The 24,261-nt window shown below is 36.9% G+C and overlaps 1 protein-coding gene and 1 pseudogene across 1 annotated transcript in view; both read right to left on the bottom strand.

Annotated features, from left to right (window-relative positions):
• Positions 1 to 24,261, bottom strand: part of SEL1L2 (SEL1L2 adaptor subunit of ERAD E3 ligase) — a 110,940-nt gene that overhangs the window by 72,607 nt on the left and 14,072 nt on the right. The window contains exon 2 of the mRNA XM_035005820.1: positions 7,762 to 7,930. The gene's annotated coding sequence lies outside the window, so the exon portion shown is untranslated. The remainder of the gene's footprint in view (positions 1 to 7,761; positions 7,931 to 24,261) is intronic.
• Positions 15,033 to 15,312, bottom strand: LOC118011226 (annotated as a pseudogene).

Raw genomic sequence — 24,261 nt, 5'->3', positions numbered from 1 at the left:
TTTATTTTAATCTAAGAGTTTCTGTCCTTAAACTCATATTTTCTTTTTGGGCTGCATTCAGGGCAGTATTTTCTGATCTTTCTCTAGTTCATTAATCTTTCCTTCCACAGTGTCTAATCTTCTATTTAAGTCATTAATTTAAGCTCACTTAATTTAAATGAACATTCTTTTCATTTTTCTTAATTCTATTTGATTCTTTTGCTCAGAAGCCTATTCCTTTTTCATGATGCCTTCTCTTTTTTCTTATAGTTTCTTAACCATTTAAAAATATATTTATTCCATAATTTTTTTTACATTGTTGTTCTACTGTATCAAACTTGGGGGTGCTATGCCTTATGTTATGCACATGTGTGTATATGGGTGCAGGTATATGCAAACTGACTCTCACTGGGTAGATTTTTTTTTTTTTCTGAGTAGATTTTTCTTTTTAACTTGGTGCATTTTATAAAATTTTCTTGTAAGTTCACCCCCAACAAGTCTTTTTATGTAGGAATTGTGGGAATGTTTTTCTTAAGTGGTTTTGTGTTGCTTCTGTCATTTTCCAGACTTACCTTACTTTGGAAGGAAATTTTTATATGTTAACATGAACGTATTTACAAAAAAAAAAAAAAATCAGGTAATCAGGTAGCATAAATTTAAATTCAAATCTGTATAAGGTACAGGGCTGTGATGTAGGGTTTCCCAGGGAGATGTTTTTCCCTGTGAAAGCCTAAATAGAGGAAGAGTTTCCTTGATATTTGCATAAAATGGTAGATGGTTTATGTTTTTCCCTAGTCTCCCTTTCACTGCATGTACAATTCTGTAAAACTCTCAGTTATTCATAGCTCTTCATCCCAACTGCTTTGTCAAAAATCCTAATGTCTTTTTGATTTTCCCAGCCTGGGATTTAAAATCCGAGCCTCATGCTTTACCAGCTCTGATCACAGTTTGCTAAAACATCAACTCACATCCTTATTTTTCATCGTTTCTAGCACCTGGGGATTTCAGTTTCCTGTGAACCCAGCTCTGCATTAGAGAGAGAGAGAGAGAGAGAGAAAGGGAGAGAGAGGGCTTGGCATATTTTAGGCATTATTTTTAGGTATTTGTAGCAGCAGGATTTTCATATTGGATTAGTCCACCATTTTGCTAGAATGGGAGATCTTTAGTAATTTTCTTTTAAAATCAAACTCATTTGCAAAAAACTTGTATTGATTTAAAGAAAAAATGTCAGTAATAGGAAAGGTATTAAATGGTATGCAGTTGGGGTTCCCTCATAAGCAGACTCTAAGAGTTCAGAATGTTTATTAAGAAGTGCCCCTGGGAAGTACCCTGGGGAAAAAGTTGGATTGGGCAGAGGGAGAAGTTGTGATGCCTTGACCCCACTGGGTGCTCTGGAGCTAAAGTGTCTCTTCTAATGCATCCCAAGTTAGCCTGAGATGGTCAGGACTTCATGTTCCTGAATTGATTAGTCACTGGAAGTTGGCTGCCCCAGGGAGGAGGCGTAACTTTGGGCTATGTGGCTCTCTTTGCTCCTGAGACAGTGTCTTCACTGCTGAAGTCTATCTGTGAACTACACTTCCAGTAATTGGACAAGTATCTCATTGAAGGAGGGGAGGGGATATAAATGGCACTTCACAGTGTCCTCCACATATATTCCAAAAGTTAATAAAGTGGAATACATATGATAAACTTAGCCTAGCTGGTCAAAGACCCTAGAAGTGATAAAAAAGAATGGCAAGACTAGCTTAAAGCAAGATTCCAAAACAACCTTCTCCAACCAAGAACATGGTAGTGATCTAGTGATCTGATCTGATCACCAAAATTAATGATAATTAAATCCCCCCCCCAAATGCCATAGAAGGACATAGAAGGTAGTGTTCCAGTTGCCAGCAGGAATATGCTCCATTGTTCCCAGTGCATGATTAATTATTGATCTGTCTTGCTAACAATTTATGAGACTAAATTCTGACTCAGAAAGAATTACTTGTTGAAGTTATAGTGATAAGATACCCTGAGGGAAAATGAACATGCCATTAAAAAAAAAATTGGAATGGATATGAAAGCATTGTGTTCAACTGTAAAACAATATTCAAATATACTCTAAAAATGTAAGGCTCTCTTAATTTTTTGTAGCACCTCTAGTGTAGTATATTGTAGAGAATGCTGAAATTGGAGTCAGAAGACCTGAATACATCCTAGCTCTCCATAAAAGGAATTCAACTCAATTTAATTCAGCAAATATTGATTCATATTAAGTATGTGACAGATAAAATGCTAGGCACAGATCTTGCCTTGAAGTAATGGGAGTACAAATGCTATTGGTTATTATTTGACAAATTCTAGGTAGGTGGCCAAGTGGTAGAGGACTGAAACTGGGTAAACAGTTCCTCTGTTTTCAAGATGTGGAGAAATATATTAATATTCTAGAAACAGTTTGATGTTAATCCCTTTGATTTCTCTAATAGATTATTATACATGGTTTGTGAGCCTTGAGTTAAGGAGACATGGTCACTAAGAATTAGGAAAGGTTTTTGAGAATGTGAGGTTAAATCCCATTTATCTTATCTGGAGGACTAGTAAGTCTGGGGAACAGCACTTTCATAAAACACCTATACTCCATCTTTTATGATATCCTGTGTGCAAAATGCTGAAACAGGAACGGAATGAGAGTAGAGTTGAACAAGGTTTTTACCCAGCTTGATAACCATGTGTTCATTCCACAGCTTCTAAAGTTCAAACCCTCCCTCTAGAGCAGGTTACTTCTCCATGGCATTCTCTATAATTTCTTAACTCCTGATTCCAGAGGTACTGTTCCTGGACTGTCTCACATGGACCCACAGTGAAACCAACAGCTCTTCAAGTTGTCCCAAAAGAATCTTCACTCTTGAAAAGCATTAATTAGGAATATAGATTTTTACCAACAATTTCATAGAGCAGATTGCAAAGATGATTAATTCCAAGAACAAAAACAACTTTAATGGTCATCTTAGGCATCACTGATTTTAAAATATCAATTGGGTTCCCAACTTTGGAGTTTTACTGGTTTCTTGTTAGCACAATCAATAACCATCTTTCTGGCTCCTTATGTCTGCTCTCTCCATATTTGTTCTCCCATTCTCTTTTCTTTTCACTCTTGCAAAAGTAACAAAATTCTTCTCCCTGGATCTGCAGTGCAATTTCTTTCCATGTATGAATACTTGGAATCAGCTGACACCAGGTCTCTGTGAGGAGCTGGAGGTGGGGGATCAGGAAGGGATGTTTGCCTACCTTCTATCCACAAATACTTATTAAGGCATCTCCATAACATACTGTATGTACAAGGCATTCTGGTAAATAAGGTTTTATTTTCTCAACCTCATCATATGTAGATTTTTACCTGGTTGATCAAGGGGTATATATAATTCTAGAGATTTATGGTAGATTATTGTGGGCTCTAAGCTCTAAACTTGGCCCTATCTTGCTAACTCCTCTAAGAAAAACTTGAGTAAAAGATTGGAAGGCATATCAAAATTTTGAGTGACAGAAAACTAGGAGAGGATAACTGATGAATTAATTGATGTAATCGATAGGTTGGAATAGTCCAAAGTGAACACAATGAAATTTAATAGACATCAGTGTAAAATCTTATACCTAGATTCAAAAATTTAGATGGAAACATACAGATTAGGAGATATTTGGCTATGATGGTCAATTTTATCTGTCTACTTGGCTAGGCTACACTCCTGTTATTACATCGAACACTAATCTAGTTGTTGCTGTGAGAGTATCTTGTGGATGTGATTAATACCCACAAGCAGGTGACTTTAAGTAAAGGAGATAAGCTGGGTTTGCCTGATTTAATCAGTTAAAAGGTTTTAAGAATGGTACTGGGGTTTCCCTGAAGAAGAAAAAATTCAGCTCCTTCCAGAGAGTTCCAGCCTGCTCTTCTTGACAAACTCCCTTATGGATTCGGACTTGCCTAGCCAGCTCCCACAATCAAATCAGCCAGTTCCTTGTAATAAATTCTTTAATATATATCTCCTACTGGTTCTTTTTTTTTAGTTGAACCCTGACTGATACACTGGCTTAGCACTTTTAGGTGAGAAAAAGATTTCAATTTGCTCTAAGCTTGTTAAGAATCATCACTGTGAGTGGGTGCCCCAAACAACAAACAGGATCTTAGAAACAATATGCACAAGCTTCACTATTTGGGGAGGGAGGGCAACAACTCCAGTGGAGGAGTCCATAGAGGGGTTGTTCTGTCCAGCTCCCACTGCCATAATTTAATACAGACTAACACCTAAGATCACTGTTAGGAAGTGGTTCTGGTTTAATGTTAATAACTCTATAAGAAATAAATGTATTAAATAATGTCATAAGTTGTGTTTTATGATATTGTGAGCTTAGTCACAGACATCTACCTAGGAGCTGCCATAAATATCTGATGAAAGATACTAGACTAGATAACCTCCAAATTTCCCCAGTTAATTATAAGATTCTGTAATTTCACTTTTAATACCTATGCTTCTATTGTATGCTGCTAAAAGTCCTCATACTTGTAGTTCATGCTAATTTCCCTTGTCTAGAAAACCCGGTGTGTTGCATGTCTACTTATTCGTCTTTCTAGATCCACTCCATCCTGCTCTATGCCCTGGGACACTAACCCATATGGACTGCATCAGTGGGCTCCCTTCCCCTCCAGCTTCTGATTAGGTTGAAAGGCACCCGCAGGAAGTATGAAGGGAAGAGAGTAAGGCAGGGGATATTTATTCCCTGGCTTCCCAATCTGGTTTGCTGCGGGCTGGCTTTATCCCTTGTCCTGAGGTCATAGTTCTATTAGAGAGCTCTCTCCAACATACCTCTTGGTTTCTTTTCCAGTGTTCTAGTAGCCACTATTGCCTGTGACCCTTCAGGCTCAGGGGAGCTAGCGCCATTGGTGTTACTAGCCTGGGGATTACTTTGCAGTTTCCTTACATCCTGTCTACACTTTTAGAAATAGACCCTTTATTAAACTTGTCTCAAATGACTCAGTTTAAATGTGCCATTTGCTTCCTGTCAGAACTCTACTTGATACTTCAAGTTAATACACATATCAACATTTTTATGTCATATCCAGAACTCTTCAACTGAGCAGTGAAGCAGTCTTTTGGAGTAAATGTGGAGGAAAATACTCTTAAGATATTAAGATTAGAAAAATTAAAAATCTTTATCAAAGCAAGACTCTCATAAAAAAATTATCAACTAGAATCAATGAGTCCTTCCAGCTCCAAAACTAATCTCTCTCTCCTCTGGAATCCCTTAGTTCTCAATTTCTATCTGTTGCCCTTATTAGCCATGATCACCTTTCTAGATGTACTTCTGTCAGAAAGAAACATTTTCTGATTTATGTAAATCTTCAGAAATGGATATTATGATTGTTATAAGACAGGGCTTCTTAAATGTCCTTGGGACATTTAGATAGCCTGTGATGAATGCATGTACATTCTCTAGAGGTCTGGAAAACAGGAAGGCATGTCTTTGAAGTCTTAGGTATGATATCAAAATATGAATTTTGAAATCTCTTGCATACATTATAGCTGTTAGTTCTAAAATAAAGATGTTTTCAACTATTTGCTATTATTTACTTCCGTTTTAAACCTTCAAGTAAATTTGGTGCTCAGGAAATTGCATCATCTTTATCATATAGTTCCATATTTGCTCAAAGCCATATTGAGAAGCATGAGATTAAAATTTCTCGATATTGTTAGCTTACTTTTGTGAGAGGCATATGGCATAATGGCTAAAAGCTAGAGGACTTTGGCACCAGACCATCTGAGTTCAAATTCTAGTTTTCCTACTAAATAATTTCTGCGATGCTAAGCAAATTATTGCTCTGTGCTGCAGGTTTCACATCTTATCAAGTAGAGATAATATAACCTACCTTAAAATTGGGTAAAACACTTAAAACAATATGGAAAATGCTTAATTAGAGATAGCTTGTTATTTATTATTCTTAGGTGTAATATAACCACTTCCATATAAGTACTTTTTTGAAGGGTGGCACTACTTTCCCTTTTATTTTTTATCTTATTTTTAAAATTCTGGTATAATTAACATACCGTTTTATATTAGTTTCAGGTGTACAATATAGTGATTCATTTATTTACTCTTTTAGACAGCAGAAGCTCCTTCAACAATCTCTACCTATCTTACTTGCCAAATTAATCAATACTTTTCATTTCTTCTATCCAACTTACTTACTGATGTCCACAGCATACCGAATGCTTGCAGATTGTGGCATTCTCTTTAGTAAATGCTTACATTTCTGTTCCCCCACCTTGCATGCTTACCAAAGATCAGGAGTGTTTGTTCCCAAACCTATCTGTGCCAGTTTTACTGTTTATAACTATGGAATTTAACTAAAAAACATGTAATTCATCAGTCTTGCACAATTCAGAGCGCTGGGTGTTATACACAAGCAATGAATTATGGATTACTACGTCAAAAACTAATGATGTAATGGTGACTAACATAATAAAACTAACATAATAAAATAAAATTTAAAAAAATTAAAAAAATAAAGACAAGAATAATAGACCAAAAAAAAAAAAAAAAACCCACCATGTAAACTGATTACATACAAGTGCAAAAAGAAAATGTGTTTCTATATAATGTTATTGAAAACCAGTGAGAAAACTTGATAAAGGAGAGCCTTTAAAAATTATCCACTTTAATTGTATGTGAAGCATCTATAAATGACTGAGGAAAAAGTCTGCAAATATCTGGAAGGATTCTGCTCACAGATTGTTCCATAAGTGTCTTTAGTTCCTTGTTTCATTAAAAACTTGAGATGGGAGATCATGGATGATGCATTTGAGTGTGGTTTATACTACAAATGCCAATCAGTAGACCAAAGCTAAATAAAAGGCAAGTCATATTTCTATGTCAAAAAATGGTCAAATGAATGTTTCAATGTATATGATTTAGATTTAAAATAAATTTAAGATATGTATATATTTTTATAATGCCATTAAAAACTGATATCCTTAATTTTTCTCTGTCAGTTTCCCTCTCTTAAATAAGATGTTAATAAAATAGCAATTCATACATACCTATTATAAAAGAGAAAGCTTTCATGAAACAGACTTAAATGCTAGAAATGATTCCTAAATTTTATAACTGAGGGCCAGTTAACTCCTGTACATAGTAGCTATGGAAACATTGTTTATATTTTCTAGACCCTTCTTGCATCCAGAGAAGTCTATCAACTAACTGGCTATGTCTTTACTAGGAAGAGATTTAGATTGCTAGACTAGAAAAAAAAAAGGACACTATATTAATTTTGATTTTGTTTAAAGTCTGAGGGTTCCTATTAGCAGAATAACTGATAAATGTTTTATCCACATAATTTTGGACATTTTTTTTTATCCAGGAGTCCTAATTATCAACCTTGCTTATTATCATCAGAATGAATTCTGAATCTAAAAGAAGCTAAAAAATTTAAAGCTTTTGTGTGTATGAATATTTATGACTATATTCTAAGACTTCTCAGAAAGTAGCTCTAAAATTTTATTTTAGATTACATGAAGTCATTTTTAATTTACATGGTAGAGGGAATTCTACTTAACAATGATTTTTTAGAGATTTACTTATTTATTTGAGAGAGAGAGGGAAAGAGAGTGTGGAGAGAGGCGCAGAGAATTCTCAAGTAGACTCCGTGTTGAGCCTGACCTGGTTTGATCCCAGGACCCCAAGATCATGATCTGAGCTGAAACCAAGAGTCGGACACTTAACCGACTAAGCCACCCAGGTGCCCCTACTTACAATGATTTTTATTTCTTTTTGAGAGATCTTTATTTTGAATTCCTTTTATTCTTAATTTACGTTGAATCTTCTTTTTTCCTAAGGCATCTTCTCTTTGATAGATCACTTTAATCAGTTTTCTTCGTTCCAATATGTGTGATAAAAATTGTTTGAGTTCATTCACTGATACCTACAAAGAAAAAGATTTTTGCTCATTTTTTCATGGGTAACTTTTCTTTTTCTTTCTTTTTTTTAAAGATTTTATTTATTTATTTGACAGAGAGAGAGACAGCAAGAGAGGGAACACAAGCAGGGGGAATGGGAGAGGGAGAGGCAGGCTTCCCGTGGAGCAGGGGATCCCAGGACCCTAGGACCATGACCTGAATCGAAGGCAGACGCTTAACGACTGAGCCACCCAGGCGCCCCTCATGGGTAACTTTTCAAAATGAAACAAGAATATGAAAATTTTATCTGTTCATGTTAAAAATACTATTTAATGCAATCACTCTAATTGTTGCTTTTTTCAAATCCAAATGATAGATGACTTACTTCACTTTAAGAATTCATATATTTTATGATAAAAACCTTTTAAACCTATTGCATTTTCATCTGAACTGCAGAGCCACACATTAAAAACTAAATGCTATAAATAAAATAAAATAGTAGGAGAATTTAACCAATTTTACCCTTCTACTGGTAAGTTGTCATGGTAATACCAATTGTGTGAGCTAAAAAAAAAAAGGAAGATGTTGGTATTCCTTACACATTACAACAAATTTATAATGGATGGATAGTATAGAAAATGTTGTGACTGTATGGAGAAAAATGTAAAAAAATGTTTCCCAAAGTACTTTCTAGAAGTTATGTAATTAATCTATTTTAACTAAGGAAAGGGATTTGGAAGGATTGTTTTTGAGTAGTAGAAAATAATGAAGATTTTAAGAGAGAAAATTGAAAAGCTTTATGGAGATACATATTCATGATTTATATATATACTTTTTCAGGGAAAATTATATTTAGAGACTGAAAAAATTCCTTTATTTGTCAACCACTACTTCCAAGAAGAGTAAAGGTTTTAATTTGTTTGCTTTTTTATACAGTATCACAATTTAAACTCCCTCTTTTCAAGAGCACTTTCTGGAATGCTTAAAATGCTTTCCTCGGTAGTAGCAAAGGCATCAGAACAGTGGTCCAGAGGTTAGAGCATGCAGGGACATGAAGTCACGTAAGGACTTAAAAAAAAAAACGGGGGTGCCTGGGTGGCTCAGTCATTAGGTGTGTGCCTTTGGCTCGGGTCATGATTCCGGGGTCCTAGGATCGAGCCCCGCGTGGGGCTCCCTGCTCAGTGGGGAGCCTGCTTCTCCCTCTCCCACTCCCCCTGCTGGTGTTCCCTCTCTTGCTGTGTCTCTGTCAAATAAATAAATAAAATCTTTAAAAAACAAACAAACACTAAACCAGCTTTATTGAGATATAATTCACATACTATAATTATACATGTATAATTGTACATTTAAAGTGTACAGCTCAATGGTTTTTAGACTATTCACAGAAGTGTGTGACTAGCTCCAGTCAATTTTAGAACATTTTTATCACCTCGAGAAGAAACCATGAGTCCTTTAGTTATTAGCCTCCCTATTCTCCCATTCCCCCTACCCCAGCCTCAACAACCACTAATCTATGCTTTGTCTCAATGGATTCCCCTCTTCTGGATTTTCACATGAATGAAATCATATAGTATATGGTATAGTATATGGGTTTTTGTGACTCACTTCTTTCACTTAGCGTAACATTTTCCAGGTTGATCCATGTTGTAGTATGGCCACATAATATTCCTTACATGGATATACTACATTTTGTTCATACATTTGTCTGCTGATGGACGTTGGAGCTGTTTCCAACTTTTGGCTATTATGAATAATGGCTGCTATAAACATTCATGTACAAGTTTCTGTGTGGATATGTAAGGACTTTAAATGTGATTCTTCTTATTGAAGGGTGGCCAGATTAAGCAATTAAAAATACAAAATGCCCAGTTAAATTTGAACTTCACACAAGCAATGAATTTTTTTTAAAGTGTAAGAACGTGACCAATATTGCATGTTAACAGACAGACGCCGTGTAAAATGGCTCAAAATCAACAGGTGGGAGTTCAAGTCAGTGGCAGCTCTGCTCTGTGCTGTCATTCAGAGACGCTAGACCAAGCTTCAGCATGTGGATTCCAAGGTATCCCTGAGCATTTGCATCTAGCAGACAGAAAGGGAAAGAGCATAGAAGATCATGTGCAGAATGGGGTTTTGTTTTGTTTCACTTGGTTTGCTTCTTTTTCTTTTCTTTAATAAGCCAGACCTGGAAGTGGCACAGGGTGGCATACATTTTCCATTGTCTGAAACTGTCACATGGCCTCACCCAAATGCACGGGGAGAATGGAAACCTAATGCAACAGAACAAAACAAAACAAAACTCTGCTGTTCTAAGAACTGGGGAGACAGCCATAAACAACAAAAAAATTCTCTGCACTCAAAAAGCTGATGTTCTGGTGGGGAAGATAATAATCAACTAATCAACTGATAAAAGCAGGGTTTTTGTTTTGTTTTGTTTTTGTTTTTAAGAGTAAAGAGGGAATTGATAAAAGTTGGTCTTATTTGGTACAGGATGGTTAGGGACAAGGTCTCTGATAACATTTGAATAGACCCCTATGTGGGTAAGGAGGGAGTTAGTCCTACAAATACCATAGGAAAGAGACTTCTGGCAGAGGGAACAGTAAAAGCAAAGGCCTGAGGTGGGAGCACACTGGTGTGAGAGTGAGATGGTGCAGCTGCAGCAGAATGGGGAGGGGGAGTAGTAAATAAGGCAGAGGCAGCTCTGAGGCTGGCATCAGGATTCTGAACTGTGTTGTGTGTGAAGGAGAGACTCTTGGAGGGTTCTGAGTAGAAGAGTGATATTGACTGACTTAAATTTCAAAAGGATCACCCTGGCTGCTATATGCTGGAGAAAGGGTGGGAAAAGAGAGGTTCCTGAAATAAACTGGGTGAGAGTTGACGGTGGCCATGAAGTAAGAACATGGTCGGGGGAAGTGGTGATAGTGGTTGGTATCTGAATGTATTTCAGTTATTACTGGCAGGATTTTCTGTTGAAGGATTTATAATGTGTATTTTAGTTTCAAACAGCAAGCCCAATGGAAGTATGTTTCTAAACTCTAAGTTTAAAGTATGTGCTTTGGAAGTGTTTTTAAACTCCTAAGGGCCATTAAAGATTAACCATAGCTCTCCATCAGAGTGACATGATGTTCCAATAATGCCTTACCTAGCCCTCCTGCCTCTTTGCTTCCCTGTCTCCTAAAGATTCATGGCTGGATGAGTTTTTCTTAAGCATCTGTTTGAACATATCACTGCCCAATTCAGAAACCCTCAGTTCTCAGTGACAACAGGATAAAATCAAAGTTGGGTGGAGAGAATCTAATATTCTTCACAGTCTAGCCTAAAAATGTCATAGTAACCTTACTTCTTACTACTCCCACACCTACACAGACATCCACTACAGTCAAACTCTTCTACCCCTTGTTCCCCAAATAGAAGGGCTTCTTTCCTACTTCCTCGTTCTTGCTTATTCAGTTTTAATTGATCCCTCTTTCCTATTATCCTAAATATCACTCCTGTTCCCAGGCCTACCTCAAATTCCTTCTCCCCAAAGCCCTCCCATTGCACTCTCCCACAGTGATCTCCCTTCCCTCCGACCTTATGGTGTCTTCCCTTCTTGGTTAGCAGTAGCTCACTGCTCTATGGTCTCTACAGCTGAGATCATTCCATAGCATACAGTTCACGTTTTATCTGCTCAATTAATTATAGATGCTTTAGAAACTTTTTTGTATAGTTCTCATCTCAAGTAGAATGTCTTGAGTAAAGGGGATCCTAATGAATGTGTGGATTTCTTTATTTGGAGGAAATCCCCTGTTTTCTTAAAGCACAGGAAAGGTAGAAGCATCCTCTTCTAAGAGAAACTAAACTATCTGTGGGCTTGGAGAAAAGAAGGTTTGAATTAATCTTACTGTACATTTAATCTTAATTTATTTGTGGCTAGATCATGCTTTTTGTGGCTACAGGCATTTCCAAAGTAGGACCTAGTCCTATGGTACTTTGCCTGAAAGCAAAAACAAACACACAACAACAGTACTGGAGTGCAGAACACATTTTTAATAGCTTCCTGTTTAAAAGTAGGGATCCGAAGGGGTACGTGCACCCCGATGTTTATAGCAGCAATGTCCACAATAGCCAAACTGTGGAAAGAGCCAAGATGTCCATCAACAGATGAATGGATAAAGAAGATGTGGTATATATATATACAATGGAATATTATGCAGCCATCAAAAGGAATGAGATCTTGCCATTTGCAACGACGTGGATGGAACTGGAGGGTATTATGTTGAGTAAAATAAGTCAAACAGAGAAAGACATGTATCATATGATCTCACTGATATGAGGAATTCTTAATTGCAGGAAACAAACTGAGGGTTGCTGGAGTGGGGGGTGGGGTGGGAGGGATGGGGTGACTGGGTGATAGACACTGGGGAGGGTATGTGCTCTGGTAAGCGCTGTGAATTGTGCAAGACTGTTGAATCACAGATCTGTACCTCTGAAACAAATAATGCAATATATGTTAAGAAAAAAAAAAGAAGAAGAAGGTAGCGGGAGGGGAAGAATGAATCGGGGGAAATCGGAGGGGTAGACGAACCATGAGAGACGATGGACTCTGAAAAACAAACAGGGTTCTAGAGGGGAGAGGGGTGGGAAGATGGGTTAGCCTGGTGGTGGGTATTGAGGAGGGCACATTCTGCATGGAGCACTGGGTGTTATGCACAAACAATGAATCATGGAACACTTCATCTAAAACTAATGATGTAATGTATGGGGATTAACATAAGAATTAAAAAAAAAAAAAAGAAATGGGCAGAAGACATGAACAGACATTTTTCCAAAGAAGACATCCAAATGGCCAACAGACACATGAAAAAGTGCTCAACATCGCTCGGCATCAGGGAAATTCAAATCAAAACCTCAATGAGATACCACCTCACACCAGTCAGAATGGCTAAAATTAACAAGTCAGGAAACGACAGATGTTGGTGAGGATGCGGAGAAAGGGGAACCCTCCTAGACTGTTGGTGGGAATGCAAGCTGGTGCAGCCACTCTGGAAAACAGTATGGAGGTTCATCAAAAAGTTGAAAATAGAGCTGCCCTATTACCCAGCAATTGCGGTACTGGGTCTTTACCCCAAAGATACAAATGTAGGGATCCAAAGGGGTACATGCACCCCGATGTTTATAGCAGCAATGTCCACAATAGCCAAACTATGGAAAGAGCCAAGATGTCCATCGACAGATGAATGGATAAAGAAGAAGTGGTGTATATATATACAATGGAATATTATGCAGCCATCAAAAGGAATGAAATGTTGCCATTTGCAACAATATGGATGGAATTGGAGGGTATTATGCTGAGCGAAATAAGTCAGAGAAAGACATGTATCATATGACCTCACTGATATGAGGAATTCTTAATCTCAGGAAATAAACTGAGGGTTGCTGGAGTGGTGGGGTGTGGGAGAGATGGGGTGGCTGGGTGATAGACATTGGGGAGGGTATGTGCTATGGTGAGCGCTATGAATTGTGCAAGACTGTTGAATCACAGATCTGTACCTCTGAAACAAATATTACATTATATGTAAAAAAAAAAAAAAAAGAAGAAGATAGTAGGAAGGGAAAAATGAAGGGGGGGAAATCAGAGGGGGAGACGAACCATGAGAGACTGTGGATCCTGAGAAACAAACTGGGGGTCTAGAGGGGTGGGGTGTGGGGGATGGGTTAGCCTGGTGATGGGTATTAAAGAGGGCACGTACTGAATGGAGCACTGGGTGTTATATGCAAACAATGAATCATGGAAGACTACATCAAAAACTAATGATATAATGTATGGTGATTAACATAACATAATAAAAAAAATGTACTAAAAAAATGAGAAAACATGCCAGGGTAGACTGCTCATATATCTCACCAACTTCCAAAGGAGTATCTGTTTTTTTAAACTTCCTTAGTACCAACATCATAGAGCTCAGACAATGGACGTGAAAATACCAAGGACTCTACACTGCAGCCAGAGTAAAGTAACTTCTGTTCACTAAACGTGCCATATTGTTTCATGACTCCTTTGCAAATAAGATATTATCTGGCTAAAAACACCTTTCCCCATCTCTAACCCCATTGTAGACTTGGTAAATTCTGATTATCTTTCATAATAATTACTATTTACATTGTAATTTTTTTAAACCCACCGAAGTATAGCGTCTCTTTCCCAGTTTTTTTCTTTCTGGCTTTACAACTCCACAGTTCACAAAAAGAGTGTCATCTACTCCTCTATTCCCCCAACATGCACCTTCTAAACACACACACACACACACACACACATACACACAGTTAAAGACATTTTGTCTTGTGTAAAGATCTAATATTTTCAGGATTTTTGTGTATTATTTTCTTTAGTATTAAAGAATGATCATGATCACAGAAATGATAAATCCCCAGGTATCTAATGTACTACCAGGGAGTAACTGATGCCCCTTTAGGGAGCAATTCAAGTGTACCACTGAGGGGCCATTATGACAATCACCACCAAGAGCAACAATGAAAACTCTGAAAACAAGGAAAAGGTAGCCCAGCTCTCAGCACTGAGCAGTTTCACCAGAGTTCCAAGAGTGCTCAGTTGCACTCTGTATTTCAACTAGACAGACACAGTCTTTTTGTTTTTGAGATAAATATCTTGTTCCAGTAGATTGATGTTTTTCACATATTTTGGTACCTTGATTTATGTCATTATATTCATAATTCGTATTCATAATCATGTCTTACAGTTATGTGATAATTTAGTCTTTGTGAAATCCCTTTGCATCATTTTATTCCTCCCAACATTTCTGTAAAGGATGTTAACGGTTATTTAAATAGCTAGTTACTACCCCCAATTTACAAAGTAGAATAACTAAGCCCATTAAGATTTAAAAGATCTTTGTATTAAAAATTTCATTCATTCAATACAATGCCTACCATGTACTAAATACAGTTACTGGAATTTAGAATTTCCAAAAGTTCTGATTTTTTTTTTTAGCTTTGTGAAGTCTCTGTTTGATATTGCTTAAATTTGATTTCATGAGCTTCTAAAGGGTAAGAAAGTATCTTTGTTGCTGTTGTTGTTATATAAATGAAGGCTTTTGTAATAGGCTAGCAGTGTTTCAAATGGTGGAACTTCTACTGGTCTTTCAATTCCCTCAGTCGTCTGATGGCGGACTTTACTGTGACGGCAAAAGTGGTGGTATAGGTCCAGGTATCACCAGCTTCCATTTTTCTGCAGGAACAACAGTGCCAGATCCCCATATCTCGTCTGTTCATCTTGGTTTTGCCACAGAAGGAGCAAATGTACTTGGTGTGCTGGCTTATTTCAATTTTCTTCACCATTCTCCTGAGGGAGGCCACCATAATAGGTCTCATATTTACCAATGATTTCAACATTCTTGGTGCATTTAGCCATGTCACTGCAAACTAGCTCCAAGCCCAGAGAAGCAAGAAAATATCTTTTAATCTTTTCTAATGCAATGCTTTGCATGCAGCATGTACAATAAGGGTTTACAGATTTAATTAAACATGTTACTACCATCTCCCCAAGACTTTGGTTATAAAATGGGTGGTTTCTCCATCCCCTGGACCCTTACTTTCTTTCTAATCACCTCTCCTGGGGTCCTACTTCTCCAAATGTTACCTTTACCCTCACTGTAGCTGAAATCTAGTTTTCTCCTGAGAACTTCCCCTGAAGCCCTCTCAAGCATTTTCTCCCTCAACACAATTATGTTGGTCCTAGTTGGGGTGGTGGGTATCCTTCCCTTTCCTTATTGCTACATTTTCACTGGGAGAATAATAGGAGATGAGGATGGAGAAGTGGCTAGTGGCCTTTCTCTCCAGATCTCAGAGATTTCAGTATGCATGAATTCTAGCTTCTCAATCCGATTATTTAGATTTTTTTTTGCTCCAGTAACTACATACACCCTCTCTCTACTCCCATGGTCATAATCTGGACTATGTCTTTTCCAAATTAAAAGTTTAAGCTTCCAAGTCTCTGAAGACCACCTGGGGCTTTCCAAGTTACTCCATCAATGCTTCAGTCCCACCAGGACCGCAAACCCATGTGCCCCTTTCACTGTTCATCATTCACATCCTCATATCCCTTCTTAGTTAGCTGAGAGTTGATGGCTACACTACAGGAGCACAGTTCCTTTTTCAAAACCTTGGGAACAAATGTGTTCCAGAATTCAAGGGGTTTTGTTTGTTTAATTGTGGTAAAATATACATAAAATAACTATTCTAAGTGTACAGTTGATTAGTGTTAGTACACCTTAGTACACGTATTGTACAATCAATCTCCAGAACTCTTTCATCTTGCAAAACTGAAACTCTATACCCACAAAACAACTATCCACTTCTCCTCTCCTCCCAGCCCCTGGCAACCACCATTCTAGTTTCTGTTCTGATTTTTTTTTTTTTTTTTTTTGACAGAGAGACACAGCGAGAGCAGGAACACAAGCAGGGGGAGTGGGAGAGGGAGAAGCAGGCTCTCCATGGAGCAGGGAGCCTGATGCGGGGCTCGATCCCAGGACCCTAGGATCATGATCTGAGCCGAAGGCAGATGCTTAACAACTGAGCCACCCAGGCTCCCCTCTGTTCTATGATGTGATTACTCTAAGCATCTCATATAAGTAGAATCCTGCAGTATTTGTCTTTTTGTGACTGGCTTATTTCACTTAGTTTAACATCCTAAAGGTTCATCCTCATGTAGCATGTGTCAGAATTTCCTTCCTGTTTAAGGCTGAATAATTTTCTATTGTATGTATATGCCACATTTTGTTTATACATTTATCCATGATGGACACTGGGTTGCTTACAACTTTTGGCTATTGTGAATAATGCTGCTATGAACATGGGTGTACAAGTATCTTGATATCCTGCTTTCAGTTCTTTTAGGTATAAGTGCACAAGAGTCTAATTTCTCCACATCATCACCAACACTTGTGATTTTTCTGTGTTGCTGGGTTGGTGGGTGCTTTTTATATTAACCATCCTAGTGGGTGTGAGGTGCTATCTCATTGTGGTTTTGATTTACATTTCCCTTATGGTTAGTGATGTTGAGCATCTTTTCATGTGCTTATTGGTCATTTATATCTTCTTTGGGGAAATGTGTATTCAAGTCCTTTGCCCATTTTTTTTATTTTTATTTTTTGAGAGAGAGAGAGAGCATGTGTACATGCGTGCACAAGGGTGAGGAGAGGCTGAGGGAGAGGGAGAGAGAGAATCTTAAGCAGGCTCCATGCCCAGCACAGAGCTGTCACAGGACTCGATCTCACAACCTAGAGATCATGACCTGAGCCAAAATCAAAAGCCACCCAAGGTACCCCTTTAAAGAGAATCATTTGACTTTTTATTGTTGAATTGTAAGAGTTCTTTATATATTCTAGATATCGACCACTTATCAGCTACATAATTTGCCAATATTTTCTCCCTTCCATGTGTTGCTTTTTCATTCTCTTGATAATGCCCTTTGATACACAGAAGCTTTAAATTTTGATGTGGCACAGTTTATCTATTTTTACTTTTTTGTCTATGCTTTTGGTATCATATCCAAGAAATCATCACCAAATCCAATATCATAAAGCTTTTCTCTATGTTCTCTTCTAGGAGTTTTTATACTTTCAGGTCTTACATTTAGGTCATTAACATTGAGTTAACTTTTGTATATAGTATACTTTATTCTTTTATATGTGGATATCCAATTTTCCCAGTCAAATTGGTTGAAAAGACTGTCCTTTCCCTCCACTGAATGGTCTTGGCACTGTTGTTGAAGACCATTTGACCATATATGAAGGTTTACTGCCTAGCTCTCTGTTCTGTTTCATGTCTGTCTTTATTCCATTACTACACTGTCTTAATTACTATAGCTTTGTAAAAAAATTTTGATATTAGGAAATGTGAGATCTACAACATTGTTTTTATCTCTCCAGATTGTTGTGGCTAGTCAGAGTCCCTCAGATTCCGAATGAATTTCAGAGAATTCTTCTATTTCTGAAGAAAAAAATGCCACTGGGATTTTAATAGGAATTGTACTGAATCTGTAATCACTTTGGGTACTATTAACATTTTAGCAATATTGAATCTTTCACTTCGTGAACACATGATGTCTATTTATTTTTATCTTCTTTAATTTCTCTTAGCAAACTTATGTCGTTTTCAATGTTTGTCTTATGCCTCCTTGGTAAGTTTATTTCTAAGTGCTTTATTTTTTTGATGCTGTTTTGAATGGAATTGCTTCCTTAATTTTCTTTTAGGCTTGTTCATTGTTAGTATATAGAAATGCAACTGACTTGTTTGTGTTGATATTGTATCTTGCAACTTTGCTAAATTTATTCTAAAATTTTTTGTAGAATCTTAGAGTTTTCTACATATTAGATCATGTCATCTGTAAGCAGAGATAATTTTATCTCTCCTTTCCAAGTTAGATGTCTTTTATTTCTTTTTCTTGCCTAATTGCTCTGGCTAGGACTTCTAGTACTATGTTGAATAGCAATGGTGGAGTGACATCCTTGCCTTGTTCCTAATATTAGAGGCAAAGCTTTCAGCCTTTAACTGTTAAGAATGTGGTTAGCTGTGGGCTTTTTACATATGGTTTTTGTTATGTTGAGGTAGTTGCTATCTATTCCTAGTTTATGAGTGATTTGAACATGAAAAGGTATTGAATTTTGTCAAATGCTTTTTCTACATTAATTGAGATGATCATGTGGGAGTTTTCCCCTTCAGTCTGTTAATGTTGTTATTACATTGATCAATTTTTATGTTGAAACATCCTTGCATTCCAGGAATAATTCCTACTTGGTCATACTATATAATCCTTTAATGTACTCTTGAATTCTATTTGCTAGTATTCTGTTGAAGATTTTTACATCAATATTCATCAGGAATATTGGTCTGTAGTTTTCTTGTAGTGTCCTTGTCTTGCTTTGGTATCAGGGTAATGCTGGCTTCATAGAATGAGTTGGGAAATGTCTTCTCCTCTTCAATTTATTGGAAGACTTTGAGGCAGAATTCAGGGTTGCTTTTTTTAATTGTGGAAATATACTACTACACACACAGACATACATGTCATATAGGACACAGACCTACATATCATATATTATAGGATACCTCCAGCTGAGACTGGGAAAATACATTGTTTTCAAGCATATTATTATTTATGCAGCAAAACATGAATATTCACATTAAATGGGGTTAATAAAGAACATAAATAACTTCACATCAGGTCCAGACAGGTTTTCCTACTAACTGAATTTGAGCACCAAACTACTGAAAAAGCTTTAGGTTTTCAGATTTTTTGGATTTGGGAATTGCAGATAAGGGTTTGAGGGTCATGTAAAATCACTGCCTCATATAGACCTTCCATTTAGTTACTCCTCTTGCACTCCATCCAGTTTAGTGGTGAAACCTCAACCCTGACTGAATACAGTTCTCCACTATTCGGTCCCTGCACCCGAGTAGCTGAAATGTGGCTTGAAATAAACACAACCAGTCTCATTTTAATTTCATGATCACAAGCCTCAATTAGGCCTTCAGTGTTTCTCTGCAAAGCTGAATATCTCCCTAGTCAAATTTATTATCCCCCATCTCTAAGGCTTCTGTTTCGTATTTTCTCCTGTCTTCCTTAAATCCAGCACATCTATCCCTCACTCTTCGCTGATGACTTTGCTATTTTTCTTTTTCTCATTGAAAAAATAGAGTCTAAAGACTGATTTTACATCCCCCTCATCCACTCTATCAATCTACCAACATCTATAACCACGTACACTGCCTCAACTCAAGACACAAATTGCCTAAATGTGGCTTAGACATCTCTACGGGGATATCTAAAAGGCATCTGACACTCAACATGTTGACTACTGACCTCTTGGTTTTCCTCAACCCCAAACCTGTTCCTCCCTGGTGTCTTTCATACCAGCAAATGGCTCCTTCATCCACCAGATGCTAAAAGTCACTTTCTACTTCTTTCATACCCAACACCCCAACTATCTTGGTCTTTAAAATACATCCTGAATCCAATCACTTAACTACTCTACCACCAAACACCAATGCCACCCATTTAGACTGTGTTGACTACTGTGGTAGTCAATTCCCTGGTTCTGACTACATTCTCATCCTACAGTAGTCTGTTCACCTCAAAATATGTGTTCCATTATACATAGAACAAAGTCAAACTCTTCATCCTGTCCTTCAGGACCTTGCATGACCTGTTCTTTGCTCTTTATCTGAGCTCTGACCACTCTCCCCCTTACTCACTCCATTCCAGCCATCTTGGCCTCCATAATATGTTTAGAATCTCAAGTATATTCCTACCTTAGGGCCTGCTCTTCCCTCTGCCTGGGATGATCTGTCAGGTAATCAGGTGGCTCATTGCCCCCAGTACATACTTTATTCAGATATGTACTCTTATGTTTCTTCCTCAAAAAACAATACAAAAGAAATTTTAAACAAAACTTTTCTTAATCATCTTTATAAAATAGCATACTTCATCACTTTCTAAATGTTTTATTATCACATATCACTATGTATTTATATAATTGTTCATATTTGACTTCCCTCTGGATATTGAGCTCCATGAATACAGGCTGTTTATTTTTTGTTCACTTCTATATCTCAGAGCCTTAGAATCTCTCAAATATAGTAAGTGCTTGATAAATATTTATAAATGAAAGAATATCATTGTTTAGCAATATTTGTATCAGATACAGAACAGAAACTATTTGTCAGTAACTTTAGTGAAATTTATGAGAAAAAAGAGTACTGAAATTAGTGACAAAAAACAGTTTTCTAGGGTTTCCTTTTGATTTTAATAATCTATAGATAACTTACCATGAATACTTAATATGGCTATGTGTTTAAATACAATTTTCTGCTCCTTGCATTTAAAAATTCAGAGTTTAAGTATTCCAGTATATATCAGTTCTTAATGTTCTCTTAATTTCAGAAAGCTACCCTTATAATGCATTTATCAATTATCAGAAGTGTTATGCTAGCACTATATTATTAGTATCACTAATGCTATTTTATTTTCCCCTTTTACTTTCTACTTTACCATTTTCCTATATTTCAAAAATCATCCTTGGATAGCTGTGGACTATTGTCATTTGGTGACTTTAGAAGGTAGATACACAAATACACAATAAAATAATTAGCACTGTCTTTTCCAAGAAAAATAAATGTTTTCACTGATGAATGAATTATTTCTTCTCTCTAACAGATAACTATTCTTTTAACTTAGGGGTGGCTATTGCCATATTTGCTTTTTTTTTTTAATTTAAAAAAATACTAAAATTTTTAATTTTTAAAAAATTTTTTTAAAAAATTAGGCATATTAGGAAAAAGTATTCTAAGATTGTTTTTTATTCTTAACTGAAAATAAAAAGGCAAAATGAAAAACACTAAGACCATCACTAAAAATATCTTTGCTTCAATATAAGCATCTCATAAATAGCATCTTACTTTAAGGAAGAAAAACTACTAAAACAGTGAGATTTGCAACTTCAAAAGTGACAGTCTCTTTTTTCCAAATATGTATACATTTATTTAAGACAAACTAGAAAGCTTGAATAACCTGATATACCTTAAATAGCTGATTAAAACCATAATTTAAGGATGCCTGGATGGCTCAGTCAGTTAAGTGTCTGCCTTTGGCTCAGGTCATAATCCCAGGGTCCTGGACCAGAGTCCCACATGGGACTCCTTGCTCAGCAGGGAGCCTGCTTCTCCCTCTGCCTGCCATTTCCCCCTGCTTGTGCTCTCTCTCTCTCTCTCTGACAAGTAAATAAATAAAATCTTAAAAATAAATAAATAAAACCATAATTCCAGACAACATCAATGTGAATCTTTGCTATATGTGTAGATATTTTCACTATCTGATGAGTGATATAAATTTTTATACAATTTTATTTATGTATTTTAATTCCACTTTAATTTAGCTGACTACCTTCTTCGCTATGACCTAGGGCAAGGGTTCCCAACTTTAGCATATATCAGAATCACTTGAAGGACTTGTTAAAACACATGCTGCTGGGCTTCACCCTCAGAGTTTCTGATTCTGTAGACCTTGAGTGGGGCTGATAATTTGCATTTGTGACTCCCACATGGGGCTGATAATTTGCATTTATGACTCCCACATGATGCTGGTGTTGCCATTTCCAGGGACCATACTCTGAGAACCAATGACCTAAGAAAACTCTTTTCTTTTTGTCCACTTCCTCCTGGCTTTCTCCATAACTTGGCTTTTCTCTGATAATGCCTAGAGCACTAATGTTCATACTCTTTGGAAATAGAGTGACCTAAACATAGGATATGGAATCTACATCTATATATAATGGAGAAAATGGAAATTCAGTTCCTCCCCCATGCCAAACCAAAGACAGCAGCCTGTGTTGCTGTCTCTTCTACAACACTGTAGCACCTCATTCTTTCACCTAGACAAGGGCCACTAATGAGGAGGTGCTGAGCTACTCTCAGTTTGCCATTCCTATTGTCCTCACTGATGCTTTCAATAAGCTCTTACCTTCCATGTGCTCTTTTTCCAGAGAAGTTTTTCAGCAGAATTTAGGGTATTACACAATGCCAAGGAACAGTGGCTATTTTGGGGCATGTGAGCCAGGAAAGAAAAAGGGACATAGATAGTTAAGGAAAGCAAGAAAGCCTTTGTTGAGCCCTAGGGAAAATAAGTCACTGACAGGCAAAGAATCCTTACCCACCAGTCCTTCTTTAACTTCTCACCTATCTCTCTTTTGCAAGGAATGATACTCACTTCTCATTCCATAGCAAACACAGCTCACACTTACTCCTCTTAGACAAAAAAACCAAAACATTTTTGTTTTTCATAGACAGTCACACAGTTTGGAGACATTACCACATATACAGTTATGTGTCTGGGTGGGGTGAGACTGATTTCCTCCTCCAAAATTCACCCTTGCTTCCCATTCTTCTTCATCCTTGTAACTGGAATCTCCATCCACTCAACTAGTCTCATGAAAAGACAAGAAGTTATCTTTGACTTTGTCCTTTCTCTTACCCTACTTCCAATCCATATCCAATCTCCAGCTGCACTACCTCCAAAACATATCCTAAGTTTGCCCAAGTAGTTTATCTCCATTACTTCTGCACTTCAAATCTCATCATCCCTCACCTGGTTGACTACAGTAATCTCTGAACCATTCTTCTTGGTCCCACTCTTAATCCTGTGCAATCTGCTCCTCACATCTCAGCCAGAATGTTTTCTTTCTTTCTAAAATATAAATCAGAGTATGTCGCCTAAAACACTCCGGTATCTTCCTCTTATCTTTTGAATAAAATACTCCATATCATATCCCTATATGATGTGACCCCCTACTTCTCTCTCTGTCTTCCTCTTTTACAATTCTTCCCTTAACTCATACTCATTCAGCTACTTGGGCCTTATTCCTAGAGCATACAAGTTTGTTCCCACTTTAGAACATTGGTACTTACTGTTCCCTCTGCCTGAAATGCTCTGCCGCCTAACTATGCAGAACTGCTTTCTTGTCATTAAATTCTTGGCTCCAAAGTCACCTCTTCAGTGAGGCTTTTCTTGGGCATCCACTCTAAATGAGCTATGCACCAACCCCTCCTCATCCTACATTTCACTCTTTACATCTCCTTGTTTTAATCTCTTCATAGCATGTAATGACACCTGATACTAACTTGTTCACTTATTTATTTATTGGTTATTGCCTTCTCACAGACAAATGGAAGTTCCATAAGATCAGACAGATTCCTCTCTACCTTCCAGTTCCTAGTGAATGCCCAGCGTAAATGTATTGAATGAATGAATCACTGATTCTTTTAGCCTTAAAGAATAGGTTGGTTCATTACTTGATTATTTCATACCTGCTGCCTCTCAAAAATTATTTGAGGAGGCTGTTAAAGTCCCATTAACACTAGTCATGTTGTTGTTATTGAAAATTTAGGGGCTAACTTATATTCAGCATCAAAAGCATCTCTGGCAGCAGTAGGGTCCTAGGATATGCTAAAATTGTTATTTACTGTCCTTAAGTGAAATTAGTCCAGAAAATATATATCATAAAAATATATTCTGCTAATGAAAAGGTGTTTAGATATTCTGCTTATCCCAGGCTGAAACATCCTAGTTCACTGATGAACAGAGCAAATTAAATAGCCAAAATACCTAGGACCTAGTAGTTTAGAATCTGAAACAGAAAAATAGTAACATTTATTTACATAGGGTGCATATATAGTCAATATAATAATAATAGCTGATATTTATGGATTGTTTGCTATATACAAGGGTTTTCACAATATTAACTTATATGATCCTCACAACAATCCAATAATATAGGCAATATTATTACCCCATTTTACATTTACATTT

This window comes from Mirounga leonina, unplaced genomic scaffold, assembly GCF_011800145.1.
Source record: "Mirounga leonina isolate KUSES-001 unplaced genomic scaffold, KU_Mleo_1.0 Mir_150, whole genome shotgun sequence".
Lineage (NCBI taxonomy): Eukaryota > Metazoa > Chordata > Mammalia > Carnivora > Phocidae > Mirounga > Mirounga leonina.
This window is presented reverse-complemented; position numbering and strand designations above follow the sequence as displayed.